This window comes from Acinonyx jubatus, chromosome D3 (assembly GCF_027475565.1).
Source record: "Acinonyx jubatus isolate Ajub_Pintada_27869175 chromosome D3, VMU_Ajub_asm_v1.0, whole genome shotgun sequence".
Taxonomy (NCBI): Eukaryota; Metazoa; Chordata; class Mammalia; order Carnivora; family Felidae; genus Acinonyx; species Acinonyx jubatus.
In genome coordinates, this window is record NC_069392.1 from 71,068,228 (window position 1) to 71,082,317 (window position 14,090).

The following is a 14,090-nucleotide window of genomic DNA, read 5'->3' on the forward strand; positions in this document are numbered from 1 at the left end:
GAGGAAAACTGGTGTCTTTGTCAAACCATATATAGATGCTGCTTCATATTTTCCCTAAAGCAATGGGTACCTACTTACCTTAAAATTATTTTTAAGAGGGATAATTCAATTGATTGTCCCATAATAGCACAAATCTGCTCTAAGGGGGTTTACTCTACAGTTCTAGACATAGAAGTGGGGAGCATAATTTTATTTTATTTTAGTTTTAATTTTTTATGTTTATTTTTGAGAAAGAAAGAGAGAGGCAGAGAGAGAGGGAGACACAGAATCCAAAGCAGGATCCAGCCTCTGAGCTGTCAGCACAGAGCCCGACATGGGGCTCAAACCTACAAACTGAGATTATAACCTGAGCTGAAGTCAAATGCTTAACCAACTGAGCAACCCAGGCACCCTGGGGACATCATTTTAAATACTACTTGGCTGATTCACATTCATTGGGGACCATGGCAGTGTCTCCCAACCATTTTCAAGTTAGAGTAGACATACAAAATTATTATATTTGTATGAGAACTGGGATAAACTGGAATGGATTTGGGAATATCTATATAGCGCTTGGTGGGGAAAAAATTACATTCTTGATGTAAGATAACAATGTTAGAAAAGTCAAATAAAAGTGATAGAAAGAGTATTAACTATTGAATTTATATAAAACTTCAAAATAAAGACTTTTCATTTTTTTCTTTAATGAGAAACTTGAGCTTCCTTTTATGAAAATAGATTTTTATGTTTGATTTTATGATTAAGCTGACTACAAGCATTTCCTAATCATGATTTTTATGGTGATCTTTCTTCAAATCCTTAAGAGTCACATCAAGTAAAAAACTTTGTTCACATATAGATAAAAAATTTTAAAACCATTTTCCCATTTTATAGCTGCTTAAAAACTAGCCAATTGAAGTTATACTTAAAAAAATCTAAAAGCACTTCCTTTACTCTCCTTTACCAATGTAATGTTGAAATTTCTTATAGCAATGCAAATGGATTTCAAACCCAAATAAACTTTTGTAGATGAGATATTCCAAAATAAGGGAGAACATCTAATTTGCAGAAAATGCATCCATTTTTAGAATGGTCATACTGCAGCTAGATTGTATGCACTAATGAAACATGTCTCAAACAGCTTGAGGAGCCCAGTCCTAAAATAACACCCTCCAGGACCTTTCTTGTGGCCTCTCTGACCCTCACACCTGTGCAATTCACCTTGAGTTGTATGCTGTGTTCTGAATGTAAACTCTTCCAGCAGCAGCCTGGACTGGATTCTAAAGTAGATTTCCACAAGGTAGAGCATCTCCTCAGTGCTTAGCAGGCAATGTGAGAGCAAGCACTGCCAGATCGGGCTCCTTGAGTCCTTGTTTGATGACTCAATTTAAGTGCCCCGAAGGCTAAAGCAATTCTGTAAATGTGGTCCCCAAAACAACAGCAGCAGCAAGAGCACCTAAAAACTTACAAGAAATGTACATTCTCAGGCTCCGCTTGAGACAGAAACTATGTATATTAACAAGCTTTCTAGGCTTTCTGATTCATGCTAAAGTTTGAGAGTCAACAGGATAAAGGGATCAATATTTCAGGGAACATCTGCAATCTATTCCCAACACAAAAGGTAGGAAGCCCCATGCAGGTTTTATTGTTGTTGCTGTTGCTGAAATAGTACATATTTCTCAACTTTTCATATGGAAAGTGTTCAAGATTGAGGGCCATATGAAGAAGTCTATGCATTGTGTAAAAGTCATTATCTGTATTACTCACTGTATAGCTACACTTTGAAACTTGGCTCAGTGGCCCAGAGTTTTAAAGCTACACATTCCATGCCCATTTATATATGCACAATATAAGCAGAGTACCCAGGTAATATTATCCAAGAAGGACTACGAAAACCTTTATTCCAGAATTGAATATCCCAGAATTGAAAATTCTAATTTAGGATATGGCATGCCACCTCCAGAATTACTCCTTTAAGATGCAAATATTTTTTGTGATATGGAAACTATAGCAATTATCCAGCAATACCTTAGTTTATAAGATTCATTCTGGACCCCAGAAACACTCTGAGAGAATGTAATATAGGACAAGAATGGTTGGTTTGGGGCATAGTAGGAAAGAAGATTTAAAAAAAGAAAAGGCAGAAAAGAGAAATCACAGCAAAAGACAGTGTGAAAATGAAGATGGCTCAGCATGGCATCCTAATGAGCTAAGAGGCAGCGTAAAGTCTTGGTTGTTCAGTGTATATTGAAGGGAAGAGAAGTTGAGAGAGAGAGAGGCTTTCACCTCTGAGTTCTCTTTAACACCAGCTCTTGGTTAAATTCTTAATCTTCCCTACGATTCACAATGGTAAGAGTCAACTTGCCACCATGTGTATCACCAATTACAAATTTGTTTTCACCTCAGAGAGCCTTTGCTTAAAAAAAAAGAAGAATTAGATCAAACAGCGTATCCCATGAAATATTTGCTATCCCTGGAGCATCGGGAGCTCTTCATCCTGTGAAGTTGAGGGTTCAGAGCACTGCTGCCTATTTGCTTGTTATCAAGCCACAAACTTCTCTCCAGAATTCTCAAAATGAATGGGAGAAATTTGAGTCCACAGGTGAAATGAAAACTAATGGAGAAGGTGAGGCATTCTAGTGGAGAACACATTGGAAGTTTCAGTGTTGTTTGACTTATTTACCAAAAAGCATTAACAGGATTTCTTTGCATGTATATGGGATTTGATGCTAGGGACATTTCTTTTGGTCTCAGGCACCTTGAAAACAAAAACGTATTTCAGCTACTTTTAAAAATAAAGCGTCACCCAATAATGCATTTCCAACTCTCTGCTTCCGGTCTCCACAAGAAACCTATAGCCACCACTACCAAGGCCATCATCACTGCCACTAAACGGTGGTAGCCAACCAACCGTGTACAGCACTATTGGGAGAGACAAGTCAGTAGAACCAGGTCTGAACAACATCAGTTTTAAGTCTCCACTGGCTTGGGCACAGTTTTCATCAAACAAAACATATAAGAAGATGTGAATAAGATCAAAATGGAACTACAAAAAGTGACCTATGAATGAAACCTTATTCCCTGAAACAGATGCGGCTCATGAGTTACTGGAGCCACACCAAACACACTTACATGGTCACTCGTACTGAGAATTCCTTTTCCATCAAGTCTACAGATGCCCTGGGCAAATGATATTTGAGAAGGAACCAGGAAAGGGATGAAAGAACGGTAGAAAACATTTCTCAGTTCTGCTTCCACAAGGCTGGCTGGCTGATCACGTACCTTTTTACCTTCAGGCTCACGGTATCTCACCACCACCAGCAAGAGAGCAATTTCTTCTAAAAGCTCCCTTACAAGTCTTAACATTCAATCTGCTTCACTGGCAGATCGAATCGTGTGTTCTCTGATCTGTGGTGTGGAATACATGCATAAGCTTAGACCAAAGTTCCAGGGTTGAGTGGGCAGAGGGTGTCTCTCTACCGACTTCACGTCATGCCCACAACTAGCTCTTTTGTAGGATAACCTAAGCCCTGATTTCATAGTTAGTTTCTCTTTGGGTCTAGGTGATTTTGCTGGGTGGCCTTTCCCATCTGCTGGTCTCTAAGGGTTTACTGTGCTCAGAATATTCCAACATTCAGTCTCCACCACCCCCACCTCCCTCAAAAAATTGTGTCAAGGTCTTAATCCTTTTCTTCCCACAGTCCTCTTGGTTTATTGTGAAAACTCACCTACCCTCTTTCCCAGCAGCCTTTGAGCTCCACACACCAAGGTATAAGGAGGGGATAGTCCCTAGTCATCAGGAAAAAAATGATCTGGTACCTTTTCCTCCAAAACCTGGGCTCATCTCAATACTGAAATGAAACTTGAGAGTTTTTTCCAAGTGAAAATAATAATTCCTTCAATGTGTTGATATCACCAACATAGAAACAAATGGTCTGGAAACTGTCAAATGGAAACTCGGTAGCTAAATTCTAGTGAAAACAGGCTTACCTTTCTAAGCACCTGATGACTAAGTGCTAGGTCTCTCTCTCTCTCTCTCTCTCTCTCTCTCTCTCTCTCACACACACACACACACACACACACACACGCATACACGCGCGTGCGCGCAAAATGGGAGACAGAGCTGATTAGGGAGAGAAAAATATTTTGAGCACTGCTGAATGGCTGGTTGAGTTAAAATACTCAAGGCTAGGTTAGGGCGCCTGGATGGCTCAATCAACTGAGTGCCAGACTTTGGCTCAGGTCATGATCTCACAGTTAGTGAGTTCAAGCCCCACATAGTACTAGCCACTTATCAGCACAGAGCCAGCTTCAGATCTTCTGTCTCCTCAATTTCTCTGTCCTTCCCCTATTCATGCTCTCTCTTTCTCTCTCAAAAACAAATAGCATTAAAAAATAATAACAGGGGCGCCTGGGTGGCGCAGTCGGTTAAGCGTCCGACTTCAGCCAGGTCACGATCTCGCGGTCCGGGAGTTCGAGCCCCGCGTCAGGCTCTGGGCTGATGGCTCAGAGCCTGGAGCCTGCTTCCGATTCTGTGTCTCCCTCTCTCTCTGCCCCTCCCCCGTTCATGCTCTGTCTCTCTCTGTCCCAAAAATAAATAAACGTTGAAAAAAAAATTACAAAAAAAAAATAATAATAACAAATAAAATACTAAGGCTGGATTAAATTTTCAGGCTTTTTTAATAGGCAAAAGGCACATAGGTCACCTCTATTCAAAGGATTCTTTTGATACTATTTGCTTACACCAAATATCATACAACACATTGTTGGGCAAACTGCTTCTGCTCTCTGCATTTCTCATATGTTTTCAACTCTGTTTGTGGATTGAAATTTTCTCCACATGTATAATCTAAACTACACTTCCCCCAGTCTGTGAGTCAGACCCTTGAGGAGTTCTTGCCTCCTATTAGGCCATCTGATTCAAGAGCGTGTAGCTTCCAGACCCTTCTTCAGTCTTGTCCTATGATGGCAGTGATTGTAGTGATGACTTCCGATAGTAACTTCATTACCGCCTTTGAGGAGAAAAGAATGGACAGGCCATTCTTCAGCTGCAGCGGTAAACACTAACCTGGCACAGATTTTTGCATATAGATTTGTCATCAGGACTTTGCAAACATTTTATAACTTCAGTTGTTTCAATACCATAAAAGTCATTTTTTTTTCAGAAGCATTCACACAGATCACTGTCAGACCTGCTTGAGGACAAAAGTTTATCATTGCTTTTTATTGCTATCATCTTCCCAAGAGAAACAAATTTATTACCAAATGTGCTAGAAATATTAGGGATCTTCAGGCCTTAAGGGCAATTTAAATAACGTTTACTGAAAAACTCCACATCAATATTTTTCTTATTAATTGGGAATCAATTATTAATATATTTCATAGTGATAGCATTTCCTTTGTTCTGGCTATTTTTTTCCTATCTGGAACACTTTTCCACTATATATATCTTCTCTCACTACCCTCCTCTTTAACTTCCTTGCTCAAATGTCACCTTTTAATAAGGTCCAACCTGACCACACCATGAAAATTTACCACCTGGTACCCAGAATTCCCAATCTGCCTTACCTTGATGTATTTTCCCCAAAACCCTTGTTATCTTTTAATATAGCCAACAGTACACTTATTTAATAAGTTTGATGATTATGGTCTGTCTCTATGTTCTGAAATGAATGCTCTGTGAAGGCAGGAATTAGGGAATTAGGGGAGCTTTGTTCAGTAATGGGTCCCCACTTAATAGTACTGTGCTTGACATATGGCACTCAATAAGAATGCGTTGTGTGAATGAATACGTGCATGAACAAATAAATAAACAAGCAAACTAAAACCAAAAAAGAATGGTGACAGGTTACCGCTTTTTTGAAAGAGTTTGGTTGGATGGTAAATAATCTGCTGAAATAGTAAGATATGATTTCACAAGAAAAATAAATTCAAGCTGTGAAATGAAGCTACCTTTTACTTTTACAACTTGTATGTCACCATTTAAAAGTAAAAAGTGACCATTAATAGTATAATATACATTTGCCTTCTTGGTGGCCTTTTTGACATATAAAAATTGTATACATTTAAGGTATACAACTTGATATTTTGGTATATGTATACATTGGGAAAAGACTGGTACAATCAAGCTAAATAACATATCTGTCACCTTCACATGGTGTATAGAGAAGATTCCATTTAAGATCCATTGGAAATCTATAATCAAAATATTTCCATAAAGATTTCAAGTATCTGACAACATCATTAACTACTCTCACTCACCATGCTGTATATTAGATCTCTGTAACTTACTCATCTTGTGTAAATGATACTTCGTAACTTTTGACCTATAATTTTAAGTCTCTTTTTGTGCTCACATTTTAATATAAAGTCCAACATTTTATTTTTTTAATATTTTTAAGTTTATTTATTTTGAGAGAGACAGAGAGAGAGAGAGAGAGAGAGCAAGCACACAAGGAAGGGAAAGGCAGAGAGAGAGGGAGAGAGAGAATCCCAAGCAGACTCCACATTGTCAGTGCAGAGCTGATGTGAAACTCGAACTCACTAAGCATGAGATCATGCATGACCTGAGCCAAAATCAAGAGTTGGATGCTTAACTGACTGAGCCACCCAGGTGCCCAACATTTTAAATGTTTAAAAGTCCAACATGTTTAAATGTTTCTGTTTGCTGGGTCCAGGAAAGATATTCTTGGCCCTCATGACACTTGACTCACAAAAGGAGTGACTCTGTGTGTGTGTGTGTGTGTGTGTGTGTGTGTGTGTGTGTGTGTTTTAAGTAATAAGTGTTACTACTAATTAGGATCTTTGTATCCTGTGTTCTGAGACTCCCTTTCTTCTAACAGTTACCGATCTTGATTCACTTAAATGAACATACATGGTTATTTAACTCTATGCTATAATTTTAAATTTTCTTAGCTTTCTGGATTTGCCAAGGTGATTATAAATTATTTTGTTAATTATTTTTATTCAATTTCCCACCTAGATATGGGGCATGGGTAGCATGGAGGATAGCCTGTCTGGTTTTCAACAGCCTGAGCAGCATAAGTCAAAGCCACAAGCCTGTACATGGTCCCCACAGCCACACTATCTCTAGTCAGAAGTGACTATTTCTCTCAAATTGTTGTTTTAATCTACTATTATATCTGGGTTATCCTATCCTTATTTTTCAAAGCTTTATTTTTTGTAGATGGGGAGGAATTTATATGCTCAAATAGTCAACTTTTACATGTGAAGAATAGCCTTAGTGTTCAGTGAATGAAACTGTCATATCTTTTTTATTTTACCAATGCTACAAATCTGGTGACTTTACCTGGCTTTTACAGGTTTTAATTTCTGGGTAGGCAATGTATTTTAAATTCATTATTACATAACACTAACATAATACTTTTAATATAAGAGTGATGAAAGTAACAATAAGTATAGCATTTTTTTTTAATGCTTATTTAAGAGAGACAGAGCATGAGCAGGGGAGGGCCAGAGAGAGAGGGAGACACAGAATCCCAAGCAGGCTCCAGGCTTAAGCTGTCAGCACAGAGCCCAACATGGGGCTCGAAACCATGAGCGAGGTCATGACCTGAGCTGAAGTCAGATGCTCAACCTACTGAGCCACCCAGGTGCCCCCAGTATAACATTTTTTAAAGATTTGTATATATCTTCTGTGTGTGTTACCCTAGGTGTTGCACAAATTTTAGTGTATGACTTATGGAACGACATGTAGCATTTTAGTAAATACTGCCAGAAACTCACATATGAGTTTCTTTTAGGACCTTTTGTAATACTTGTCCTTTTAGAGTATCATAGTGGGCAAACAGCCTTTACAGATTCCATCTGTTTCCTTTATCTACAGATCTAATAATTACTGCTTGGCCACTTGAAATCTCAAGTCTGTTTCTCTCCCTTTTATATTACCCTCAGATACTTTCAAAAGCATTTGGCCAGGAAAATAAAAATTCTTCTTGAATTGAAGTATACCCTGAAAAGCTCTAGTTTTAATTACTGGAAAATAATATTAAAAATCAAAATTTGAGTGATAGGGGTTCACTTCGTATTGTTTCACATGAACATAGGTAGGAAATCAATTGTTATTATTCTCATCTAACTATTGTATCCTTCAGTAAGAAAAAGAAATCCTCTCTCAGGAATACATCAGAAAATACAAAGACATGACATTTTAGACAGCATCGGCATACTCTTAATAGAGAAAAGAAATAAAAGGGAGAGTAAGTGTATTCAGTTCTTTGAAATACCTACATCTTCCATTAAGTTTTCACTTTGCCACAAAATATAGACTAGGATGCATATGTTAGTGTATATGTGTGATTTAGAACACATATCAATTGTAAAATCAGTCCATTTTACACAGACACACACACACACACACACACACACACACACACACACACACCCAATACTTCAACCAATTAAGGAAATGGTAAATTTCAGAATTTTGGTATAAAGGCTAGTTTAGGGAAATTTCAAAGTGACAACCATAGCATCTTTGATAACTTTAGTTTTTATGTAAGATTCTGAGTCTTCAAGGATTAAAATATGTCATATTTGTTTTGCATTCAGTGACAAATGCCCCTTCAATAATGAAATGCAGATAATCTGGAAAAATTAAGAGTCCTCCAAAAAAATTAAATTACCAATGGAAATGTTATTGTTTTATGCTAGAAGCCTGAGTTAAGGAAATCTTCAAATCAATAAGAAAAAATTTTTCAAATTTGTTAAATACATATATTTTTAATATTCATTTTAATGTCAATTTCCAAAAATTTGGAACCAGAACTTTTCAACATAAATTTCCATTGTATTTACCAAGGAAGTGATTTGACAGTGGAGTCTCTCACTTAGAGCTCAAATACAATTAAAATTACACCTAAACTTTTGTTTCCTTCCTTACATTTAAAAAAAACTTTTTTAATGTTTATTTATTTTTGACAGACAGAGACAGAGTATGAGCAGGGGAGAGGCAGAGAGAGAGGGAGACACAGAATCTGAAACAGGCTCCAGGCTCTGAGCTGTCGGCACAGGGCCCGACACGGGGCTTGAACTCACAAATCACGATATCATGACCTGAGCCAAAGTCCCACGCTCAAACGACTGAGCCACCCAGGCGCCCCCGCTTCCTAACATTTTAATCTTGGGGATGGCTGGAAAAAGCGTTAAAGTCAGGCATCATCTATATTCTAAGCACGCTGTCATAGTATGTATACTAACCAATTCAAAGTGACCGTCAATTTCCAGACTAGCTATTCAGAAATTAAATTTCATTTGGAGTGTAAAGTTATAGTGAAAAACAAAATTACTGGTTTAAAACACAGTTTAATTTCTTGACTCCATTCAAGTTGACTGATGGGAATCTATCTAAAATAAAGGTAACAATCCTTCAAAAATTTGCTTAGTCACCTTTACACATGTATTCATTCAGAACAGTAATATTTTTGCATTTTAAAAAAAGTTAAAGAAGGTTTTACACTTTTGCTGGAACAAGTTTTGGCCATTAGTGCATTAAAAAAATTAATAATACCACTTAAAAAAGAATTACCTTTCCTAAAACATACCTTCTTCCTCAGCTAAAAGCAAAATGAAAGAAAACAGAGAGAGCAAAGCTAGCCAGGTTTTTCTCCCTGCCTTTGTCTGCCAGCAATTGTATGCAAGGTTCCACAAACCCCAGGAGAGGGAGGAGAAGGAGAAGGCTTCGATTTAATATTATTCCCTGTTTTTTGCCTCCCCTGAAAGTCCTGGACTGTTATCTGTGCAGCTCAATGCTATAAAATCTGCTGAGGCCCCCAAACTATACTCTACCTGTTCCTGCCTTGTTACCACATTGTGGACAGCTGACTACTTTCTCTAGACTAGACTTGAATTTTAGGATATTTAATGTCAGCAATGTGGCAGCAATTTCAAGATACCAAGGGACCCAGAGAGCAGTTAAATTGCTATTCTACTGGCCCTATATTCTCTACAAATACATTACAAAACATTTAGATAATCTTAATATCACTCCACCTATCTACAGAACTTGACAAAGTTATTTCCTCCTTCTTCAAACACTTCTCATGGTTTTTATGATACCCATTCACTCAGTTCTTCTTCAAGCTCTGCTGGTTTTCCTCATCTTCTCAAACTATAAAATTTTGAGTGCCCCAGGCTCATTATAAATTCATTCCTTAGGTAATCTAATAAATCCATGGCTGCAAAGCCTATCTATACGCAGTGACACAAATTTGCATTTGCAGTCCTAATGCTTCCTTTGAACCTCAGGCACCAGATCATTAAATAGCACCAGCATCTCCATTTGGATGTCCAACAGCCACCTGGGCCTCAATAAGCTCAAATTTGAACTCCAGATCTCAACCATCAGCACACTTTGCCATAGCCCCTGGAACACCCCCAAGGAATTCCTGTTCTTAGGAAAGGACTTCTTGTTCTTAGGAAATGAAACTTCTTTCTTCCAGTTACTCAAGCCAAAGACACTGATTTCATCATTGACTCCTCTATTTCTCCCATGACTCAATCTACTAGCAAATCTTACCAGCTCCACCTTCAAAATACACTGAAACCTTTACCATTTGTCACTACATTTTTCCCTGAGTAGTCCAAATCACCACTATCTTAAAAGCTTCCTAGTTTGTCTCCCTTTATCCACCCCTGCCCTCCCTCCATTCTAAACACATGCTAGATCACAACACTCCTCTGACCAAAAAGCATTTCAGTCAGCATCAAAGCCAAAAACTTTACAAGATCCTGCGTGATTTTTCCCTCCTTAACTTCTGACTTCATCTTCCACAACTCTCCTGATTCACTCTATTCCAGTCAGACTGGTAAGGCAAACACCCTTCCATGCCAGAGCCATTTACTTCCTGTTTTTTTTCGGGGGGCGGGGGGGAATCGTGTCCCTACATGTGTAACTGACTCCTTCACTTCCTTCAGATCTTAACTTCAAATTCATCCTTTCAGAGAAGTCCCCCTGACTACTGTATCTAGAAATTCTCCCCAGAACCCTCTCCCTTTACCAACTTTTTCCCCATAGCCCTTATCACCATCTTGGCATATTCATATTCATATTTGCCTTACTGACTTTCTCTATCCCATCCCACCACTAGACTATAAAGTCTATAAAAACAGCACCTTTATTCAGGGTTGTATCCTCACACCTACAATAATGCCTGGCAGGTGGTAGATGTTTTTCACAAGTCTGAGCCAGAGGAAGATTGATTGTGAAGTTAATGGAGCATAACCTTCACTCCCCTCACTTGACGTGGATCCCTTGCAAGTACTGGGAATTGTTGGAAAGTGTTCAGTATTCTAGGTGCTGAGAGAGAGAGGCCAGGTTAGAATAATGAAAAGACGTAGCATGAGTGGAAAAGGGCCTGAAGGAGGGTCAGATGAGACCTCAGTCTCTAAGCCTTCAGTGGGTGGTCATGATTTCCTCTCTCATTCTAAGTAAACAATTATTCTTTTCCCAAATTGTGTTTACATCATTTTGCATCCTCTTTCTTTAACTGAATCTCTCCGAATTATATAAAAGCCCCACAAAACCATCATCTGCCAAAATAGATCACCCAGCTTTTCAGCAAGCAGAGAGCAGAGGAGTTTGTTTGCATTCAAGTACCCTCTTCGCAGGAGGATCCCAGACCCCATATGACCACTCTCGGGTCAGAAATTACTTATCCTAGCAGCATTTCCATGGCAAAGTAGATTTAATTGGCAGGTCTTTCTCTCTTCTTTAGCACCAACATTAAAGAGTAAATTAGTATGCATCTTATACAAAATTTCCTCTAGGAAATTATAAGTATTGCACGTATCTTTGGTTGCAGTAATGTGAATCACTTATGCAAGTCATGCAAGTCATGGTAGAACTTGTAGAACTTAAAAAAGGAGTGAACAGTCACAATTTTTATTTTCATATTTTTCCAAGAAGATAGAGAAAGTAAATAATTAGAATATATATAAGTATTAAAGGAATCTTCAGGCCCATAAAGGAAAATGTATCCAAATATATTTTCTTTAAATTATGGACTTGCCAGAATTATCTACATTTTATTGTTTGTATGTATATCTCAACATTTCTAACCTTTGTTTTCTAAGTCATAAATTCTGCTTTGCTTTCCTTTGGCTGTCCATAGGTCTCTGTGATTATTGTTTATTATGGTGAACATTAATGGTTTGTTCCTCTATTTTCATTCTTTTATTATTACTAATGAAATCATGTAAGGCTAGACATTTGATTTCAAATAATATTTTGTGTTCCATAAGTTTTGACATGTAGGTTTTCTTTAGATGGAGTTTTTGTTTTGTTTTAAATATACCTTGAAGTTCAAGTCAGTAAGCTTTGGGGTTATTTTTGATGAAAGAGTGACATGTAAGTATTTTTCTCCTACACTTTCATGAACACTGTGTGAAAAAGGTCTAAGAAGCAAAGACACCACTAGGAATGAATATGCTCAATGTGGAGATATAGGTCTTTGATGAAGAGAACCAGAGATCCCTGAAGAAATGGCTGATTCTAGAGGAGAACACAATGAGCCCAGGACATATTGTGCCAGAAAGAGAGGAAGGGAGTAAAAAAAAAGATGGAGGCACGTCCCAAAGTGACAAGAGCCAGTTTAATAACGGGGTTCCTACTGTCCAAATCTGGGACAATTTGAGGACCCAATTAATGTGCAATAATTGATTAAAGGTATTTTTAAAAATTGGAATCCTTGACTTCATTTACAGCAGGTAAGTAAATGAATGAGGAGGAACAAAGGGACGGCCTTGCTTATAGTAGAAAGCCAATTACTGACTGCTAAATACAAAGAGAATACTGGAAATGGAAAATCTTCATTTTGTAGCCATCATAGTAAAGATTAGTTATGAGATGATTCATCAATTTATGCTAAGTCTAGGGGGGAATTCTGATGAGCATAGGACATATACACCATTTTAAAGTAAATCTCCCCAAAGATTACTTATTATCTACAGTGGAAAAAATAGGGGTGCCTGGGAGGCTCAGTGGGTTAAGCGTCTGGCTTCAGCTCGGTTCTGATCTCTCCATTCGTGAGTTCAAGCCCTGCCTCAGGCACTGTGCTGACAGCTCAGAGCCTGGAGCCTGCTTTGGATTCTGTGTCTCCCTCCCTCTGACCCTCTCACACTCACACTCTGTGTGTGTGTCTCTCTCAAAAATGAATAAACATTAAAATTTTTTTTATTTTTTATTTATTTATTTTTTTTATTTTTATTTTTTCCAATATATGAAGTTTATTGTCAAATTGGTTTCCATACAACACCCAGTGCTCATCCCAAAAGGTGTCCTCCTCAATACCCATCACCCACCCTCCCCTCCCTCCCACCCCGCATCAACCCTCAGTTTGTTCTCAGTTTTTAAGAGTCTCTTATGCTTTGGCTCCCTCCCACTCTAACCTCCTTTATTTTTCCCCTTCCCCTCCCCCATGGGTTTCTGTTAAGTTTCTCAGGATCCACATAAGAGTGAAACCATATGGTATCTGTCTTTCCCTGTATGGCTTATTTCACTTAGCATAACACTCTCCAGTTCCATCCATGTTGCTACAAAGGGCCATATTTCATTCTTTCTCATTGCCACGTAGTATTCCATTGTGTATATAAACCACAATTTCTTTATCCATTCATCAGTTGATGGACATTTAGGCTCTTTCCATAATTTGGCTATTGTTGAGAGTGCCTGCTATAAACATTGGGGTACAAGTGCCCCTATGCATCAGTACTCCTGTATCCCTTGGGTAAATTCCTAGCAGTGCTGTTGCTGGGTCATAGGGTAGATCTATTTTTAATTTTCTGAGGAACCTCCACACTGTTTTCCAGAGTAGCTGCACCAATTTGCATTCCCACCAACAGTGCAAGAGGGTTCCCGTTTCTCCACATCCTCGCCAGCATCTATAGTCTCCTGATTTGTTCATTTTGGCCACTCACACTGGCGTGAGGTGATATCTGAGTGTGGTTTTGATTTGTATTTCCCTGATGAGAAGCGACGTTGAGCATCTTTTCATGTGCCTGTTGGCCATCTGGATGTCTTCTTTAGAGAAGTGTCTATTCATGTTTTCTGCCCATTTCTTCAATGCATTATTTGTTTTTCGTGTGTGGAGTTT

The 14,090-nt window shown here is 38.3% G+C and overlaps 1 long non-coding RNA gene across 1 annotated transcript in view; it reads right to left on the minus strand.

Annotated features, from left to right (window-relative positions):
• Positions 1–4,341, minus strand: part of LOC113602273 (uncharacterized) — a 54,011-nt gene extending 49,670 nt beyond the window's left edge. The window contains exon 1 of the long non-coding RNA XR_008291468.1: positions 2,663–4,341. This is a non-coding gene — a long non-coding RNA (uncharacterized LOC113602273). The remainder of the gene's footprint in view (positions 1–2,662) is intronic.
• Between the last annotated feature and the right edge of the window lie 9,749 nt (positions 4,342–14,090).